This window comes from Monodon monoceros, unplaced genomic scaffold (genome assembly GCF_005190385.1).
Source record: "Monodon monoceros isolate NGI ecotype Baffin Bay Population unplaced genomic scaffold, NGI_Narwhal_1 Super_Scaffold_20, whole genome shotgun sequence".
In the NCBI taxonomy this organism is placed as follows: domain Eukaryota; kingdom Metazoa; phylum Chordata; class Mammalia; order Artiodactyla; family Monodontidae; genus Monodon; species Monodon monoceros.
Window position 1 is genome coordinate 7,749,877 of NW_021703777.1, and position 19,589 is coordinate 7,769,465.

The following is a 19,589-nucleotide window of genomic DNA, read 5'->3' on the forward strand; positions in this document are numbered from 1 at the left end:
ACGAAATTAAAATATATAGCTGTTATGGAAGTGGCAGGAAGGTTTTTGACTTTAAAAAATATTTTTCATATTGGAAAAAACCGAGGTTTTTTTTCGCCTCCTGTAAAACCTCACTTGTGTCTTGCATGGCGCGCCTACGCATGCCCTGTTCCCCAGCTGAGAGCAGTATCTCACAGCTGATGCCTGCAGGGGGGTCCCAGCCCAAGGCGTGCTCCTGTCTGGGGGGAATGTCTACATTCAAGGCCCACTTTAAGAGACCCGTAAGGCCCGCTTTACACCGGTGATCCTGGAGGACTTGTACCCACCCTGGCCAGCCTTTGAAGGGAATGTTTTTGGGACCAGGAGATCTTTGTGGTAATGCCTGCTGAGACACCACGGTTGGGGGGACTCTGGAGCCAGACACACCCGGTGGAGGAGGCGTTACCTCCCCTCTGACTCTGTATTTCCAAACCTCAGCTCCTTTCCTGGAAAAGGTGACTCCCTGCTGTTCTGTAGCTCTTGAAGAAGGAGATTCAGATGGTAAAGAGGTCTCCCCAAGGCTACCTGTAGTCTGTGAAGGCCGCCGTCCTCCCACCCTCCTGTCTGTTTTCTCCATGACCCTGCCGTCTGTCAGGCCGCCTCCGGGTAGGGCCAGCCGCCCAGAGGTGCCTCAGGGCTCACCTTGGTCCTAAGACCTGGGGCCAGAGGATGGGACCTGGGATGGCAGGTGAAAAAGGAAGCCGAAGCCCTTGCAGGCCAGCGATAGCAAAGATGTGCAGATGGCAACGTGGTGAATACGCCTGAGTGCCATCTGCCATCCTTCCAGCCGGCCCTCCTGCCAGAGCGCCTGGCGCCGGGTGGGCAGTCAGCCCGCATCTGCCCACAGTTGCTCCCTCCTGGGAGGCAGGGCCGAGTGATGGCGAGCGACTCCAGCCAGCGATGTTCCAAGAAGGCTCTCGGGCTCGACCACGCAATCCAGCCGGTGCTTGCAATTGAAACTTGGAATGAGCCAGGCTCTAGTGTAAATTGCAGTGGAGTCCAGAAATTCCTGTTGCTGGTTAAGCTTGCCTGTTAATTGCAAACGGCGTAGCAGCTGCGGAATAGTGCCTCATTGAATGGAAAGATTCTGTGGGAGGGAGCCTCCCTCTCTTTAATTTTCTCATTGGTAGGTGCGTTCTAAATCTGGGTGCCAGTTGGGTTTAGTTTTTATGAGTGGGAAGAAGAGAGTGAGCTTGTTTTCTATGTGTGTTTATTGAGAGCTGTGACCTGGGGAGCTGCTAGGCACGGAGGGGACGTCAGTGACAGAGGGACCCTGTTTCGGGCAGCCTGTAATGGCTGGGTCCACAGGAATGCCATCCCCGAGTAACCCCTGTGGTCTTGGGGGAGGGAGCTTGGGAAAAGGCCACCACCTCAGAGAGCATGCTTCCGGGGGCAGTGGGCAGGTCTGCCATTGCAAGACAACATCATTGCCCAGACCAAAGGATTTAGCAGTAGGAAGGATTAAAAAGAGTGAGGGGGGAAGGAAAGGTGGGAGAAGGTGGTCATGTAGGGGATGCGCAAGGACAGAGCTCTTCGCTTTGAACGTGTGCCTTGAGTCTGTCCTGCCGATGGTGAAGTGTCCCTTTCTACATTGGGTCTCTAGCTGGCAAAGTTGCACAGTACCTGAGTTCATTTTCGGGGGAATTCTGTAGGTGCCACGGAGCGGTGGTATAAAGCCCTCCGCGACGATCTTAAAGGATTTCTGTTTTTCCTCCGTGAGCACGTCTAATAGTTTCCTGCTTCTGAGGCTACTGTGCTTTCCTTGTACGTGGATTTCTCTCCTTCTTAGCACTGCCCTTGTGTGACCAACGTCGCGTGTGTCTCTGTGTGGCATGGGAGCATGTTTCCAGGACACCTCAGGCACTGAAACTCCTGGTTACGCGGGTCCAGATGTTCCCCAGTGTGCCAGCAGCCGCCGGTTCTAGCTTAGGTGTGTCCGTGACTCATTCATTTGTGCTTTGGCCAAACGTGGAGAGGTCTGTGACCCTTAGAAGCATTTTTTATTTGATTTATTTATTATTTTTGGCTGCATTGGGTCTTTGTTGCTGCGCGCGGGCTTTCTCTAGTTGTGGCGAGCCGGGGCTACTCTTCGTTGCGGTGCGCGGGCTTCTCATCGCGGTGGCTTCTCTTGTTGCGGAGCATGGGCTCTAGGTGCGCGGGCTTCAGTAGTTGTGGCACGTGGGCTCAGTAGTTGTGGCTCGCGGGCTGTAGAGCGCAGGCTCAGTAGTTGTGGTGCACGGGCTTAGTTGCTCTGTGGCATGTGGGATATTTCTGGACCAGGGCTCGAACCCGTGTCCCCTGCATTGGCAGGCAGATTCTTAACCACTGCATCACCAGGGAAGCCCCCTAGAAGCATTTTTTATTGGCAGAATATCAAAGCCCCGTCTAAACTCAATGTCCAGCTTTTTAAATAGGTGTTGGGTTATTACTGTCATGCATACTCCTCTCCCATTTTTCTCCTTCATTCTCTCCCTCACATTGTGATATCAACCTTATCTCCTCCCCAAAATCAGGGATAGTTTCAGCGCTTAGGACAATGTAGGAGGATTAACTAATTTCCTCATGTTTTTGCCCATGAAGTCATCTCATAATTTCCTAAAACATACAGTTTGAAGAGCTGCATTACAGGAAGACGTGTGTGCCTCTTTGTTTTTTTTAAATAAAGCAAGCAAACAAAACATGAGTTTTTTTCTAAATATTTTTTTAAATAAGTGATTAATCTATAACTGAACATTAAGCAAGTCTTGAAATATTTTATTAAATTAAAATAGGAACTAGTGGCCCATAGAAAAAAATTCAAACAACTTACCTCAGTTTATCGTGCTTCTCTTATTCCCGCCCATCCACATTGTCAACACAACTCTTCTTGTGAAGGGACCCTTCTCCTTTTCCCATCCATACTCTGATTTTCCATATTGGGATTTCAGCTTAAGCTAATCCTTATGTTATCAGGAGGGTCTGAATTTATGTAAACCTCTAACCTTTCTTCCTGTCTTGAGGAGGCAGGAACTGTGGTAGATGCAATTATTTAGTTTAGCCTATTTTAAAAATTCTGGGGACTTCCCTGGTGGCACAGTGGTTAAGCATCCCAACTCAGCCAAAATAAATAAGTAAATAAAAATTCTGCCTAGACATCCCAGGAAACCTTTCCATGGCAACCCCCAAGAGTAACAGTTTATAAACAGACTAACATTTCTGTGCAGCTCTATTCGGTTCACACCTGTGATTGGTGCCTTTTACCTCCTCCTGAGTTAGTTTCTCTCTTTCTTGTAGGTAATTTAATCCAATTCACATTCACATTTTGTATTCAGTCTAAGTATTTCCGTAATGCCCATCACCATATGTCACGGCTCTCCTGCTGTTTGATAAAGGAGGTTTATAAAGCAGAACATCTCAGGAGCCTCAGTTCCCAGAGCTGTGGTTGCTGGTAACGCTGGTAGAAGTAACACTTTCAAGCAGCTTATCAGGTTGCTCTAGGGCATCTGAAGGACGCCATAATAATCAGTTTTTGCCAAAAAGCAAACTAGCTGAGCTGAAAGGAAACAGAAGAAATCCGGTAATGACTTCCTAACATTGCAACGCGCGCTTCCATGGGCATAAGGTGCCATAGCGTATATTCAGATCTCAACACTGCGCTTGTTAGGGGCCCATCTCTTCCGCAGTAGGAATTGCGGGTGGGGGAGGGGTTACATAAATTCATCATCGCTGTGATGATGAGAATGGTAGTCATCAAACCCCTTGGAGGTGCTGACGGCTTTGACGGCTGAGTGGACAGCCTTCTGGTCCAGAGGCCTAGGGATCAGGGGCAAATGTCATTTAATAATTTTGTTTTTCTGGTGTGGTTGATCAACAGTTACTTTTTTTCTGTCTGTAGTACTCAGCCTGCTTTCCTTAAAGACATTTGAATGTCTTATAAAATATATACTTATTTATGAGCATATTCTTCAATGTGAGATGTTGTTTGTGCTTTGAACATTTGCAGTGTCCTTTTAAGTGATTAACACAGTGGTTTGCGCCGTGATACGAGAGGCTCAGTTCATGTGTTAATTGTAGAAGTGGTTAAGTATAGCTCCTGCAAGCTCTCTTCCTGTCGATGTGCTTCTCATTTTTAAGCTGGTTAATCCTCGTGATAGTCCTGTAAAGTAGGTCAGTAGAATTATCCCAGGTGTATGTAAAGGAGAAGAGGAAAGAGAGTTGAGTTTCGGTTGGGTACTGACAGTTTGGTTTTAATAATCCTGGAATTTTGTCCATGGATATCTTTTCAACGTCAGACTGATTGGGAAGGCCAATAGAATTTTATTTTCAAGTTGTTTTTCTCGTTTATATTCAATTTCCACTCAGTCCTTATAAAAGAAACAAAGATACAAACTTGGCCACCAAGAAGCTTGTATTCTTTAATTTACTGGTTGAATACCGCATGTGATCCAGGTGCTTTGATTAAAGGTACGGAGAAACAGTTCCCTTTCATCTTTAAACTCATTAGATGACTGTCATTTTGTTTTATGCTCTTTTGAGTACCACAGAATCTGGGGAAAAGAACACATGATAATTCACATCTCAGGCGGATACCTTTTGCCTCGCAGTTTACCTCATGTTCTTTGTTCCTTTATTTCCTTGAATTACTTACTTCTCATTCAGTCATTCAGTCAGCAAATATTTACGGAGCGATTAGGCCACTAGGTTCCCCATTTGTTCTAGGTACTGTCAGGACAAAACACCTTTAGTGCAGAGCTGCCCTTTGGGAGGTTATAGGCCAGGTGGGAATAAGGTGTGTTCCTGTGAAGTTTACATAATGCAGTTCACCTTGTGCCGAGCAAGAGATAAAGGTCCTAAGCGTGTCAAAATAAGAGTTGTGGTGGAGAGTTAGGTCTAAGTCAGGTCACCAACAGTGAGTGCTGAATTCTGATTTCTAAGAAATGTCATCTTTTCCACCACGCACATACAGAGTTCAGGTTTATCTTAGGTTGGTTTGTTCAGGGGTCGCTTTGGTGATGGTGTCAGTCTCTAGGGATGTTCCATGATTTTAGTAAGTCCACCCTTGAATTTTTGTGTTGTGACAATGATTTCATTGTCTGGCAGGTTTGATGAACTCTTGTCTAGCTTGCTGATCTGTGATCTTGACAGGTCAAGGATAGGTGAAATGTTTCTGAATTTATCAATGTGGATGGAGTTTATCTAGTCAGGTGATACTTCACAGTGATTCAAGAGCTACCGGAATCTTTGTCTTTCTGAGTAAATGCCCTTTAATAGCATGTAATGCTGAAATCTGTGGTAACTCTCCAACAGATACTGTCTCATATCCTTACAGATTTTAAATCATTTTTTCTCTCAGACATGTTTGGCAATTTCTATTATATATAATTATTAAATAACTCATAGCAATTGAAATCGTTATTGTGAATGATTTTAATTTAGAGTGTTAGCTAATTATGCAGGCAGTATAATGAATGAGAGCATGGATTCTGGAACCAGACTTAATGGGTTAGAATCCTGGCTCTGCCACTCACTGGCCGCGTGACTCTGGGAAGGTTGCTTAACCTCTGTGTGTCTCAGTTTCCTTAGTTGTAAAATGTGGATAATGTTAGTAAAGCTATCTATTAGGGTTGTTGTGAGGATTTAGTAAGTTGTATATCAGGTGTTTGGAATAATGCTGGCCCAAAGTATCAATAAGAACTCAATTAGTGCTAGCTATTATTACTGCTCATAATAGTAATTTGTCTTAACACCTTCCATTACAATTTTTTGATCCTCCTATTCCAGAATATAAAAAAATAATAAATTCATTAAGTATATATTATATTTATACATATATAAATAATTGTGTTAATCATTTTTATAGGTTCCCTTAACACTGTAGGGGCTGATGAATGGTGTATACATCCAGGGGAGGGAAATGATGTAGGCTAGGGGCGTTACGAGAGACTTCACACATTATGCTTATTTTTATATTTTGAGTTTTAAAGGACAGTCTTTTCTTTCTTTTCCATTTTTTGGGTCCTTTACCTTACTGGTCCCAAGAAAAGTACCTTACATATATTAGGAACTCTGTAAAAACTGCTTATGCACGTATGGACATCTCTACACCATGATTAAGATTGCCCCCAGCATTCTTGTCCAAATTTGCAAAGACAGGGGAAGCAAATTAAGCCACTGTGGATATTTTCGCACAGCAAGGGCTACTTCGTGATGCTCCTGGAGGACTTGAAGTGGTTTGGCAACACATGGCCAGGCGATTTGATCTTACCACAGGTTCAGAAAGTAGACTGCAATCCACTGGTCCTGAGCCCACCTGCATTTTGTAGGCAGTTACTTTAGGTTTCCAGTTAGCTTTGATGGGGGTGAGCCTTCGGACGGGATTATACATGACCTGAAAGAAGGTAAGTGGTTTGCTTTCTGCATTCTGTAATGGCCTAAGAAGAGATTACCCTGGAGTCTGAACCTGTCTGATCCCTGCTTTTTTGTTTTTAAATGGGCCTGTGCCATCATCAAAAAACTCTACAAACAATAAATGCTGGAGAGGGTGTGGAGAGAAGGGAAACCCTCTTGCACTGTTGGTGGGAATGTAAATTGATACAGCCACTGTGGAGAGCAGTATGGAGGTTCCTCAAAAAACTAAAAGTAGAACTACCACATGGCCCAGCAATCCCACTGCTGGGTATATACCCCGAGAAAACCATAATTCAAAGAGTCATGTACCACAATGTTCATTGCAGCTCTATTTACAATAGCCAGGACATGGAAGCAATCTTAGTGTCTGTTGACAGATGAATGGATAAGGAAGATGTGGCACGTATATACAAGGGAATATTACTCAGCCATAAAAAGAAACGAAATTGAGTTATTTGTAGTGAGGTGGATGGACCCAGAGTCTGTCATACAGAGTGAAGTAAGTCAAAGAGAAAAACAAATACCGTATGCTAACACATATGTATGGAATCTAAAAAAAAAAAAAAGGGTTATGAAGAACCTAGGGACAGGACAGGAATAAAGACGCAGACGTAGAGAATGGACTTGAGGACATGGGGAGGGGGAAGGGTAAGCTGGTACGAAGTGAGAGAGTGGCATGGACATATATACACTACCAAATGTAAAATAGTGGGAAGCAGCCACATAGCACAGGGAGATCAGCTTGGTGCTTTGTGACCACCTAGAGGGTGGGATAGGGAGGGTGCGAGGGAGACGCAAGAGGGAAGAGATATGGGAACATATGTATATGTATAGCTGATTCACTTTGTTATAAAGCAGAAACCAACACACCATTGTAAAGCATTTATACTCCAATAAAGGTGTTAAAAAAATAAAATGGCCTGTAACAGGATGCTTTCAGTTGCAGGTAACAGAATACTAAACTAAATGTGGCATGAACAATGAGTAAAATTTCTGATCTCACATAAAAAGTCCATAGAGAGGTATTTCTAGGATTGGTTAAACCAAAGGGCACACTGACACCATCAAGCACCCAGGTGCTTCCCACCTTTCTATTCTGCCATCTTTAGTTTGTTGACTTTCTTACTTGGGCTTGTCCCCTCATGGTCACCAGGTGACTGCCACAGCTCCCAGCATCACATCCTCACACAGCTGTGTTCAAAAGCAGACAGGAAGGGTAGTGTCTTGTGTCACCTTTCACAATGGGGAAACTCTCAGGAACCCCCTTGCATACGTCTTCTTTAGTCTCATTGGCCAGGCCTGGGTTACATGCCTACCCTAGACCACTCACTGGCGTGCCTGATAAGTGAAATAAGAATCATCCGATTACCACAGTCAGGGCTTATCTCCTAGGCCTGGGGCGGGGCCCAGCAGCCTTGAGAGTTCTGGTGCAAGGAAGAAGGGGATGATGGCTGACAGGTAAGCAACGCATAGCGTCTCGTTTCATATTGTGTGCGAGCGAATGCCTTTGAATCGTGGAGTCTACATTTTGCTCCATGTTAGGATCTGTGGTTCCTTTTATGAACTCAACACCTTCACATCTGCTTTTAGAAAAAAACTAATGGCTGTCATCATGAGGCAATGACTTTCTTTAGTGTTTATTATATGATATACGATGTGGAATTGTGTATTTCTTGAGTTAGTGTCTTATTCACCTTTGTATCTTAGTGCTGAGCATAATGTGGTAGGCACATAGTGTAGGTAGTGTGTTAAATATATAAAATGTCTCATGGGTTTTTAATTTTGTTACTTTGCCATGTTCTGTATGGGCTCTGGGAGATTGCTAGGGTTAGGTCAACAAAGATTAGAGTGATCTGTGTTTAAAGAAAATCACCGAGGGGCTTCCCCGGTGGTGCAGTGGTTGAGAGTCCGCCTGCCAATGCAGGGCACGTGGGTTCGTGCCCCGGTCCGGGAGGATCCCACATGCTGCGGAGCGGCTGGGCCCGTGAACCATGGCCGCTGAGCCTGTGCGTCCGGAGCCTGTGCTCTCCAACGGGAGAGGCCACAGCAGTGAAAGGCCCGCCTACCGCAAAGAAAAAAAAAAAGAAAATCACTGAATTCTAAGGATGAAGGATAAAAGAGTGACTTGAATGGTAAAGTTTTCCATTTATTAGGCTTCACAGAACTAAAAGTGGATTTGGTGCCACACAGAACGACTCCAAAGAGCTGTAGTAGACTCAGAGGCTTCAGCTCAGTAAACCTTACCAGTTTTACCCAGTTTTAGAAAGACGGCAAAGACTGAGTGGTCTGATAAGTGGCATCACCTGGTCCGTGAATCGGGCGTTCATTTATTAGTGGTCCCTCATTTAATTGTCAAACTAATTAAAATCATGAAATGAAACAGACTCTAAAGTACACCCTTTGTGATCCCTCCCATCCCTTACTGCCACACGTTTCTGAAGCAATAAGTAAATTTCCATTTGAGTATGCACATCCATTTAATATGATTGACACAAATCTTCCAGTGTTCAGAGACTTCTTTTTTTCTTCAGAATGTAAGGGTATGAGTTTATGTGTAGGTCGGGGGTGGGTGGATGGGAGTGGAGTTTTCTAGTGATGCATATTCCTTCTTCCTGCCAATTCTCTAGCCCACTAATGAGGTTGTAACATTTGCTGGGCCCCATTTAAAGCCTGCATGTATTCTTCGAGTGCTTCACCAACAAGGTAAAGCTATGCCACTATGCTGTGTTTTTTTGTTTGTTTGTTTTGATGCCAGAAGTGGCCTGTTATATTGAAAGTGTTATTTTCGCTCTTGTGATATTTTTCTCCTTTGGTACCGTCAGCTACTGAAATGGAAACATTTGCAATGGACTCAGTCTCTCAAAAGGAATATGATTTACCTCATTAAAATTTGAGTGTCTGAGAAGCAGAGTGAGGTCTAGTCACAATAGCATCTCAGCCTTTTAACTTTTTTAAAATAAATTAATTTTATTTATTTATGGCTGCGTTGGGTCTTCGTGAACTGTGCGCGGGCTTTCTCTAGTTGTGGCGAGCAGGGCTACTCTTTGTTGCGGTGCGTGGGCTTCTCATCACGGTGGCTTCTCGTTGCAGGGCACGGGCTCTAGGTGCGTGGGCTCATTAGTTGTGGCTCGCGGGCTCTAGAGCACAGGCTCAGTAGTTGTGGCGCACGGGCTTAGCTGCTCCGCGGCATGTGGGATCTTCCCGGACCAGGGCTCGAACCCATGTCCCCTGCATTGGCAGGTGGATTCTTAACCACTTTGCTGCCAGGGAAGCCCAGCCCTTTAACTTTTTTGGGGAGTTGTTCATACTGTTAGGGAGAGAGTTTTAAGGCTTCTTTTTCTCATTGCAAAGTCATGTTAGCTTGCAGAGAGTTCTTACCAATTGAAAAAACCTGTTTCCCGCTTCAAATAGATTTGTGGTCGGTTGTACTTTATCACATGAAAGGAATCTTTTACTTATTGGTTTGGAATTGGCCTAGTGCCGTGTCAATAGTACTAATCATGGTCAAATAGATTGTGCTGACTGGACAGCAAGTTCCACATTCTGCCTGTAGTCCGAGGCTGTTTGGGCCCAAAGTCAGAAAAAGGAGTGTGGGAGGGTAGGGACCATGATGCCCTGAGGCAGCAGATCCCCTGGCTTCCTTCAAGGAGGTGGAGGCAGTCGTCTAGGCGCCGCTGAAAGCGAGAATGTGGGGAAGCGGAGGAGAGGAGGGACAGTTGGAACCCTGAAGACCAGCGCTCGTGCTGAGCTCACCAGGAGGCACAAGTTGAACACTGTTCCCTGCATATGAAGGAGAGAAGGCTGAGGTAATTGTGTTTTTATTTACTGTGAGGTAGCATATGACAGGGAGACCTCGAAACAGCTGGTCTTGGGTGAGAGGTTGGAAGTTTCGTGTCAGCCCATGTTTTACCCATCCTTCTGTTTTTCCTTCTTCACTGAAAGTAGCTCTTGAGGTAGAAAAGCTTTGGTGAATGCCTTTAATATATACGATATGGAGACATTCACGATGAAAAATATCTAGTCATTCTGACTATTTCATGCTCTTCCATTGGTCACTGAGGGTATAATTCAGACTGGCTAGGTACCTGTCTCCTTTCTTCTTTACTATTCTGATTCATCATAAAGCATCTCAGATGGAGGGGGACTCATCTTCAGGTTTCGTACAGGTTTTGTAAAGATCTGCCTCTTTTTTGGCGGGCGGGGGGCCGTGCTCTGCGGCTTGTGGGATCTTAGTTCCCCGACCAGGGATCGAACCCAGGCCCCCGGCAGTGAAAGTGCAGAGTCCTAACCACTGGGCCGCCAGGGAATTCCTGACAGCTGCTTTGTATATATCTAAATTGACAAAATGTGATTAGGGGTGGGAAGGGGTGGGCCAGTGCCCAGAGAACAATGGGCAATATTTCTCTTTCCCTCCACCTTCTTTTTCTGTCTCTGTCTCTCTCTAACACACACACACACACACACGCACGCACGCACACACGCACCACCACTAGACATAGGTTGAATGCTGGGGTAGGGGGAGAATGCCAGTACATTTCACCCGGGGTTGGGCAGGACCCCTGACCTACAGAGTTTCTTTTCCTTATCATTTCATGAGCTCAAGAAGAACCAAACTCTTATTCTACCACCTCACCACCACCTCTTTGTTAAATCACTTTCTGAGTACCATTTAACTGCCCTGATTTAGATATTTTGTGTCATAAAAGCTATTCCAAGTTTGTCCACAGTTTAGAGGAACTGTTAACTTTGGCAGTGATGAGAGGACACACCTGTTGCAGCCAAACAGAGCTGTCTTGAGACCTTAGGACTGATCCCCAGGTGTCTAGCCAGGGGGAGCTTCAGGCTTTAGTGCGTGTGGATGGAACCAACCAGTGAAAGCTTTGTGACGGGAGAGACTGGAGGAAGCCAAAGACTTCAAGACAGATGAATCCTTTTCTGTTTTTTTTTTTTTTTTTTTTTTTTTTTTTCGGTACGCGGGCCTCTCACTGTTGTGGCCTCTCCCGTTGCGGAGCACAGGCTCCGGACGCGCAGGCTCAGTGGCCATGGCTCACGGGCCCAGCCGCTCCGCGTCACGTGGGATCTTCCCGGACCGGGGCACGAACCCGTGTCCCCTGCATCGGCAGGCTGACTCTCAACCACTGCGTCACCAGGGAAGCCCATCATTGTAGTTTTGATTTACATTTCCCTAATGATTAGTGATGTTGGGAATCTTTTCGTGTGCTTATTGGCCATTTATATATGTTCTTTGGAGAAATGTCTATTTAAGTCCTTTGCCAATTTTTGAATTGGGTTGTTTATTTTTTGTTATGTTTTAGAAGTTCTTTATATATTATTCCCGTACCAGATATGTGAGTTGGAAATATTTTCTCCCATTCTGTGGGTTGCCTTTTTTACTCTGTTGATAGTATCTTTTGATGAACAAAATATTTAAATTTTAATGAAGTCCTGTTTGTTTTTTTTCTTTGGTTGCCTGTGCCTTTGGTGTTCAAGAAATCGTTGCCAGATCCAGTGTTGTGAAGCTTTTCAATGCAGTGTTTCTTAATATCAGAATCACCTGGCAACTTAAAAAAAAAAGAACTACAGGTGTCTGTTCTTCTTCCCTAAATTTTTCTGATTCTGGAAGCTGGGATGGACTCAGGTATATGTGTTTAGAAAAAGTTTCCTAAGGGATTTCTGCTGCTCACTTTCTGTTGTGAATCCCTGCCTTAGAGACTCCACTCTGGGTGTTTACTCCTAGGAAGCTTTCCCTAGGCCCTCTCAGGCTGGCTTTTTTACTCATCCTTTGTCCTCTCATAATGTGCTTTACCCATTTTTGTCTTTGGACTTACTTCATTATAATGAAATCTTTAAATCTGCTGTTACAGACTTTGGGTCACTTTGGATGGATAGATGAATGAATGAGTGAAGAACTAGCTCTTTATCACTCAGGGCACATCTTGGAGGTTACCTCTTCCAAGGAGCCTTTCCTAACTCTCTCTCCCCTCCACCACAGGCTGGATTAGATGCCTCTCACGTGGGCTGCGTTTAGCAGTCTGCACATGTGTCTTTCATTACCCTGTGCTGTAACGTCAGTTCATATGCCTTGTTTGCCTCTTCAGTCAGAGTGAACTTGAGTGCAGAACTAATCTTATTTCTTTTTTGACCCCTAATAAAATATCTTATATAGGATAAGCTCATACTTTTTCTGGTGTACTTTATTTTTAACAGCTCTATTGAGACCCCTAATATTCCATTATATATCAATTTGAATGGCTAACATTAAAAAGACTGACAATACCAAGTGATGGTGAGAATGGGGGGCAACTAGAACTTTTATAAACTACTGGTATGAATGTAAAATGGCACGGTCACTGGAAATCACTGGAACAGCTCAATTGAGATATAATTTACATACTGTGGGATTCACCAATTTTAAGTGTACAATTTAATGAGTTTTGAAGTCATAGAGAATCAGGTAACCACCACTGCAGTCATGAAAGAGAACATTTTTTCATCCACCAAAACTTCCCTTATGCCCTTTGTAGTCTATTCCATCTCCACACCAACTACGTTCCCTGTATCTACGTTTTGTCACCACAGTTTTTTGTTTTGTTTTGTTTTTTAAATTTATTTTTGGCCATGCTGTGCAGCACGTGGGATCTTAGTTCCCCGACCGGGGATCAAACCCATGCCCCCTGCAGTGGAAGCATGGAATCCTAACCTCTGGACAGCCAGGGAATTCCTGTCACCATAGTTTTGACACTTCTAGAATTTTACACAAATGGAATCCTGCATGAGGTAGTCTTCTGTGTCTGGTTTCTTAGAATAATGCTTTTGAGGTTCTTCCTGTATTGTTGCGTCAGAAGCTGGCTTGCTGAGTATTACCCCATTTTATGGATATACCACATTGTTTGTCTGTTAACCAGTTGATGGACATTCGGGTTTTTTTCCAGATTTGGGCTTTTTTGAGTAAATCTGCTATGAACATTTGAGTACAAGTCCTTGTGTAGACATATGTTTTCATTTTTCCTTCAGCAGATTCCTAGAATTGGGATTGCTGGTTCATATGGTAAGTGTATGTTTGACTTTATAAGAAACTTCCAGATTTTCAGTGACCGTACCTACACCGGCAGTTTATAAAAGTTCTAGCTGCTTCCCATTCTCACCATCACTTGGTATTGTCAGTCTTTTGTTTATTTGTTTGTTTATTTATGGCTGCGTTGGGTATTCGTTGCTGCGCGCAGGCTTTCTCTAGTTGCGGCGAGTGGGGGCTGCTCTTCGTTGCAGTGTGCGGGCTTCTCACTGCCGTGCCTTCTCTTGTTGCAGAGCACGGGCTCTAGGTGCACAGGCTTCGGTAGTGGCTCATGGGCTCTAGAGAGCAGGCTCAGTAGTTGTGGTGCACGGGCTTAGTTGCTCCACAGCATGTGGTATCTTCCCGGACCAGGGCTCGAACCCGTGTCCCCTGCATTGGCAGGTGGATTCTTAACCACTGTGCCACCAGGGAAGTCCCAAGTCTTTTCCATTTTAGCCATTCAAATTGATATATAATGGAGTCTCCTTGGGGTTTTAATCTGCATTTTGCTAGTGGCTAATGATCTTCAACTTCTCACATGCTTATTTTTAGCCATTCATATGTCTTATTTTTGGCAAAGTATATATTCACATATTTTGCCTGTTAAAAAATCAAATTGCTTGTCCTATTTTTGAGCTGTATCCTGAATATATAAAGAACAATTACAAGTCTTTTATCAGAGATACATTTTGAAAATATTTTCTTTCAATCAGTGGTTTTCCTTTTCATTTTCTTAAGTGTCTTTTGAAGAGCAAAACTTTTTATTTTGATGAAATCCAATTATCAGTTTTAGCTTTTATGACTTATGCTTTCTGTGTCCTAAGAATTTTACCTAACTCAAGATTACAGTGATTTTTCTCCTAAGTTTTCTTCTTCAGATTTTATACTTTAGCACTTACATGTAGGCCTGTGATCCAGTTTTTTGCATATGAATATCCAGTTTCTAGTACCATTGCTGGAAAGACTTTATCCGCCATTGAATTACCTTGGCACCTTTGAAAACCAGTTGACCATATGTGTGGTGGTCTGTCTCTAGACAGGGTTCATGTTTTGCATATGGATATCCAGTTTTCAGTCCAGTTGCTGAAAAGACTATCCCACACTGACTTACCTTGGCACCTTTGGAAACCAGTTGGTCATATGTGTGGTGGTCTATCTCTAGACATTCTATGCTTTTAATGTACATGTCTATCCTTAGTTCTACACTATGTAGATTACTGTAGCTTTATACTAAATCTTCAGAGCAATAGCATAAATCCTCTAACTTTTCTTTTTTAGAACTGTGCTGGCTGTGCTAGGTCCTTGGCTTTTGCATATATATCTGAGAATCAGCTTTTCAGTTTCTATCAAAAAACCTGCTGGGATTTTTATTAGGATTGCACTGAATCTATAGATCAATTTGGGGAGGATTGACATCTTAATGATACTAAATCTTGTGATTTATGAACATGGTGTATTCTCCATTTTTGGGTCTTCTTTAATTTTTCTTAGCAATATTTTGTACTTTCTCAGTGTACAGGTCTTGCACATAGTTTGTCCCTAAATTTGTAATGTTTTTGATGTTATTACACATGGTATTTCTTATTTTTTGTAGTTTATAGAAATATGGTTAATTTTTTGTGTATTGATCTTGAATCACTTTGCTAAATTCTCTTAATAGTTCCACTTATGCTTTTTTGTAGACTCCTTAGGAATTTCTACGTAGATGACAATGTCTATAAATCAAGTCAGTTTTATTTCTTCCTTCCCAGTCTGTATGTCTTTTGTTTTATTTTATTTTTTGCCTTTTTTTTACAGAATGAACTCTAGTACAATGATGAATAGAGGTTGTAAAAAAAAAAAAAATAAAGGACATCCTTACTTTGTTCCTGATTTTAGAGAGAAAGCATTAGTTTTCACCATTAAGTGTGATGTTAGCAGTGGGTTTTTCTTGGATGCCTTTTATCAAGTTGAGGAAGTTCTCTGATATTTATTCATTTTGTAAAAAATCATGAGTGTTGAATTTAGTTAAATGCTATTCTGAACCTATTGAAGTGATGGTATTGCTTTTTTTTTTTTCTTTTTGGGCTTTTCATTTTTGTCAAGATGGTGAAATACATTGATTATTTTTGAGTATTAAACCAACCTTGCACTCATAGAATAAATCTCACTTGGTAATTTTTATATATTGCTGCTTTTGATTTCTAAAAATTCTATTAGGATTTGTGCATTTTATGTTCATAAAGATTATTGTTTTCTTTTCTTGCAGTGCCTTTGGTTTTGTTACGTGGGTAATGCTAGCCTCATAAAATGAGTTGGGAAGTGTTTGCTCTTCTGTTTTCTAGAAGAGTTTGTCTATATTCTATACAGGTTTATTAGAGTTTATTATTTTTTACTTAAAACGGTTGGTAGGATCACCAGTAAAGCCATCTGAGGCTATAGTTTTCTTTGTGGGGACATTTTTAAGTTACAATTTCAATTTTTAAAGAAGTTGTAGGACTAATTAGATTATCTGTTTCATCTTAGGTGAGTTTTCATAGTTTGTATTTTTCACGGAATTTGTATACTTCATCTAGGTTGTCAAATTTATTAGCAAAAAATAGTTCACAATGTTCCCTTATTATCCTTTTCATGTCTGTAACATTTCTTTTCCTGATATAGGTAATTTGTGTCTTCTGTTTCCTGGTTAGACTGGCTAGGGGTTAATCTGTTTTATTAATATTTTCAAAGAAAAAGTTTCGGTTTTAGTGATTATTTTTAATCTTTTTTGGTTTTCTTTGTTTCATTGATTTGTACTTTTATATTATTTTCTTTTGTTTACTGTGCTTAATTTACTGTGTTTTTTCTATTTCTTAATGCAAAATTTAAACCACTGATTTGCCACTTCTATTTTAATAAGTATTTCATGTTAAAAATTTCCTTAAAGCATCACTTTACCTGTATTCCACACATTTTAATTGGATGTTTTTATTTTTATTCAGTTCAAAATATTTTGTAATAATTTCCCTTATTTCTTCTTTGACCCATAGGTTATTTAGAAGTGTGTAGTTTAACATCCAAATATATAGGGATTTTACTGATATTTGTCGGTTAATGATTTCTAGTTTAATACTCTGTGGTCAGGGTACATATTTTATATGATTTCAGGCCTTTTAAATTTATTCAGATTTGTTTTACGGTCCAGACTGTGGTCTGTCTTGGTAAGTACTCTGTGTACAGTGGAAAAGGATGTGTGTTTTGTTGTTGGTGGATAGAGTGTTTTATAAATTCTCAATTAGACAAGTTGGGTGATAGTGTTGTTCAGATCTTCTGTATATTTATTGATTTTCTGTTTACTTGTTATATCAGTTACTAAGAGAATAGTGTTAATCTTTTTTTTATTATTTTATTTATTTATTTACTTTTTGCGGTACGCAGGCCTCTCACTGCTGTGGCCTCTCTCGTTGCGGAGCACAGGCTCTGGACGCGCAGGCTCAGCGGCCATGGCTCACGGGCCCAGCCGCTCCGCGGCATGTGGGATCTTCCCGGACCGGGGCACGAACCCATGTCCCCTGCATCGGCAGGCGGACTCTCAACCACTGCACCACCAGGGAATCCCTTATCTTTGACTATTATTGCTGATTTGCTTATTTCTTCTGACTCTTATCAGTTTTGCTATATATATTTTAAAGCTCTGTTAGGTATGTACACATTTAAGATCGTCAGATCTTCGTGATGAATTGTTCCTTTTAACATCATGAAATATCATTCTTTATCCCTGATAGTATTCTTTGTCTTGAGATCTACCTTGCCTCGTATGAGTATAGCAAGTTCAGCTTTCTTTTGATTAGTGTTAGCGTGGTATATCATTTTCCGTCCATCTGTGTTTTATTTTTCTGTGTGTTTATCCTTAAAGAGGTTTTTAAAACAGACTGCAAAGAGTTGGTCTTGAGCATCAATCCAATCTGGCTGTTTCTGTATTCTGATTGGAGAGTTTATATACACACATTTTTAAAAGAAAATGGACAGAGGACTACAATTCCATAGATAAAGTAGCTAGATCTCAGTGCAGGGATGTTTTGCCTGCTGTGATAAAAATTTACCCAATCTGTAAACATCAAGTGGGGTTAACTATCTTTAGGAAGCCCCTCCAGAAGCATCTCATCTTGCATTGTGGTTGCACAGAGATATTGTTTATAAGGTCGCATATAGTCTAAAATAGTCAGTAAGCAATCTGCAGTCTTGGAAATGGTCTCCTGTTGCTACATCACATGAAAAAATTTCGAGTTGTTGAAAAAAGATGTGAATAAGAGAGGGAAGTGGTAAAAAGTCCTTTTAAAAAAGCTTAAAAATTTTCCGTTACAAAAGTAATACATGTGTATTGCTCACAGTTTAGATACCCATAAGCAAGAAGCAAGTAAGAGTGTTTTACTCTTTAATTCTACCACCCTGAACAAAAAACATTATTGCCTTGAAATACATCCTTCCAATATTTTTTAAACATCAATGTAATTTTCAAATGGAGTCACACTGTAATACTTCTTTGTACCTTTCTTTTCCACTTAATATGTCATGAATATTTTTCCATGATGATGTTCATACTGATCTATATCAGTCTTTCTAATGGCTGCATATTTCAATTTATAATGTATAATCTCAATTTCTAATTTTTCTCTGTTAGTAGCAATGCAGCCTATAGTATTCCTTTAGGATACATTTGTAGAAATTCGACTGTTGGATCAAGGAACATGCAGAATTCTAAAGCTTCTGGAATATTGTCAAAATGCTTGCCTTGAAGTTTGTACTGATTGGACGTATACTAATATCAGGTGTCAACTCTTTACTTTTTTGGGAGATACAGTTTGGATTTGTATCATAACTTCAATTTTCTGGGCTTCCATTTTTTTTCAAAAAGCTAATCAACTTGTGGTTGCTATAACTTTGATTTAATCAAAGATAATTTTTACATTTACTACAGTTTAAATGGTGAGTAAAAAATACTTTTAACACAGCCTCTTGGAAAAGAAGTGGGGTGGAAAGTATTTTGTTGTGATTGCATAGTTAAAACATGCCAGCATCTCAGTGTATTTTGTGATTTCATATAGAGGGTTTTTTATTCTCTTTTGGGTCATCCATGGGTTTTGGCTGCCTTGCAAGGAGGCCAAAGTTAAAAACTTTGAGCTCTAAGGAGGTAAAGTAGTGCTAGTGTTAAGTTAATATATATATTGCGCCCCCGTTCGTTGGTGCAGGGCTCTTGAAACCCTTGTGAATTTCTAAGTGATGAGAGTACTAGGAGCATCTTGTTTTTTGTTTTTTTTTTTGGGGGGGGCCACGCTGTGCAGCTTGCAGAATCTCAGTTCCCTGACCAGGGATTGAACCTGGGCCCTCGAAATCCTAACCACTAGGCCACCAGGGAATGCCCCATCGTTTGTTCTAATGAGGTGACTCTTGTTGGGCTCCTGGGTGGGTCCTGGTCACCAGAAAGGTCCAGCCATGATTAGACGCTTGGCATTTTCAGCCCTACCCCACCCCCCACCCCCATTCTCCAGAGGGGAGAGAGGGGCTGGAAATGGAGGTCATAATTGATCACGCCTATGTGAGGAAGCCTCATGTAGTAAAGGAGACATACAGGTCTGGCTTGCAGGGGGAGGGGGCAGGGGGCAGGGTCGGTGTGGCAGGGTGGACTGGGCTTTCTTAACAATGTTCTATTTGTATTAGTAAATCCAGTGCAGATTAATTTATTTTCTAAATGGATTGGTCTTGGTTCTGTCACTTCTCTGATTCATGTATCTTTCGAAAATGTTTTAGTTCCTCCATTCCCCCATAAAGGGTGATGATGCTTTGAAATACCCCTGAACTCCTCCAGTGATTTGAAATAACCAGTTTGTTTTCCCCTCCTTATTAGGAATTATAGCACCGTAATATGTAATTTTTTTGGCAGTCATTTGAGACATCTTAAAGCCTGACTGCATTTTGATACTAGAGACTTTATATATTCAACAGGTGTTCCCCAGCATTTCTTTAATGAGAGACAGTCTTCCTGGAGCTTACACTCCAATTCTTGTAGGTACCCAAGCAGGTGCTCCAGAGCTGTCATTGTACAAAAAGCAAAAGTTTTGTGAAGGAGAAAGCATCCATGGTAACCTGTGAGCTGAACTTTGGGGACTGTGAAGGA

At 41.8% G+C, this 19,589-nt stretch overlaps 1 protein-coding gene across 7 annotated transcripts in view; it reads left to right on the forward strand.

The window, feature by feature from the left end:
* Positions 1 to 19,589, forward strand: part of HERC3 (HECT and RLD domain containing E3 ubiquitin protein ligase 3) — a 137,031-nt gene that overhangs the window by 13,336 nt on the left and 104,106 nt on the right. The window lies entirely within an intron of this gene.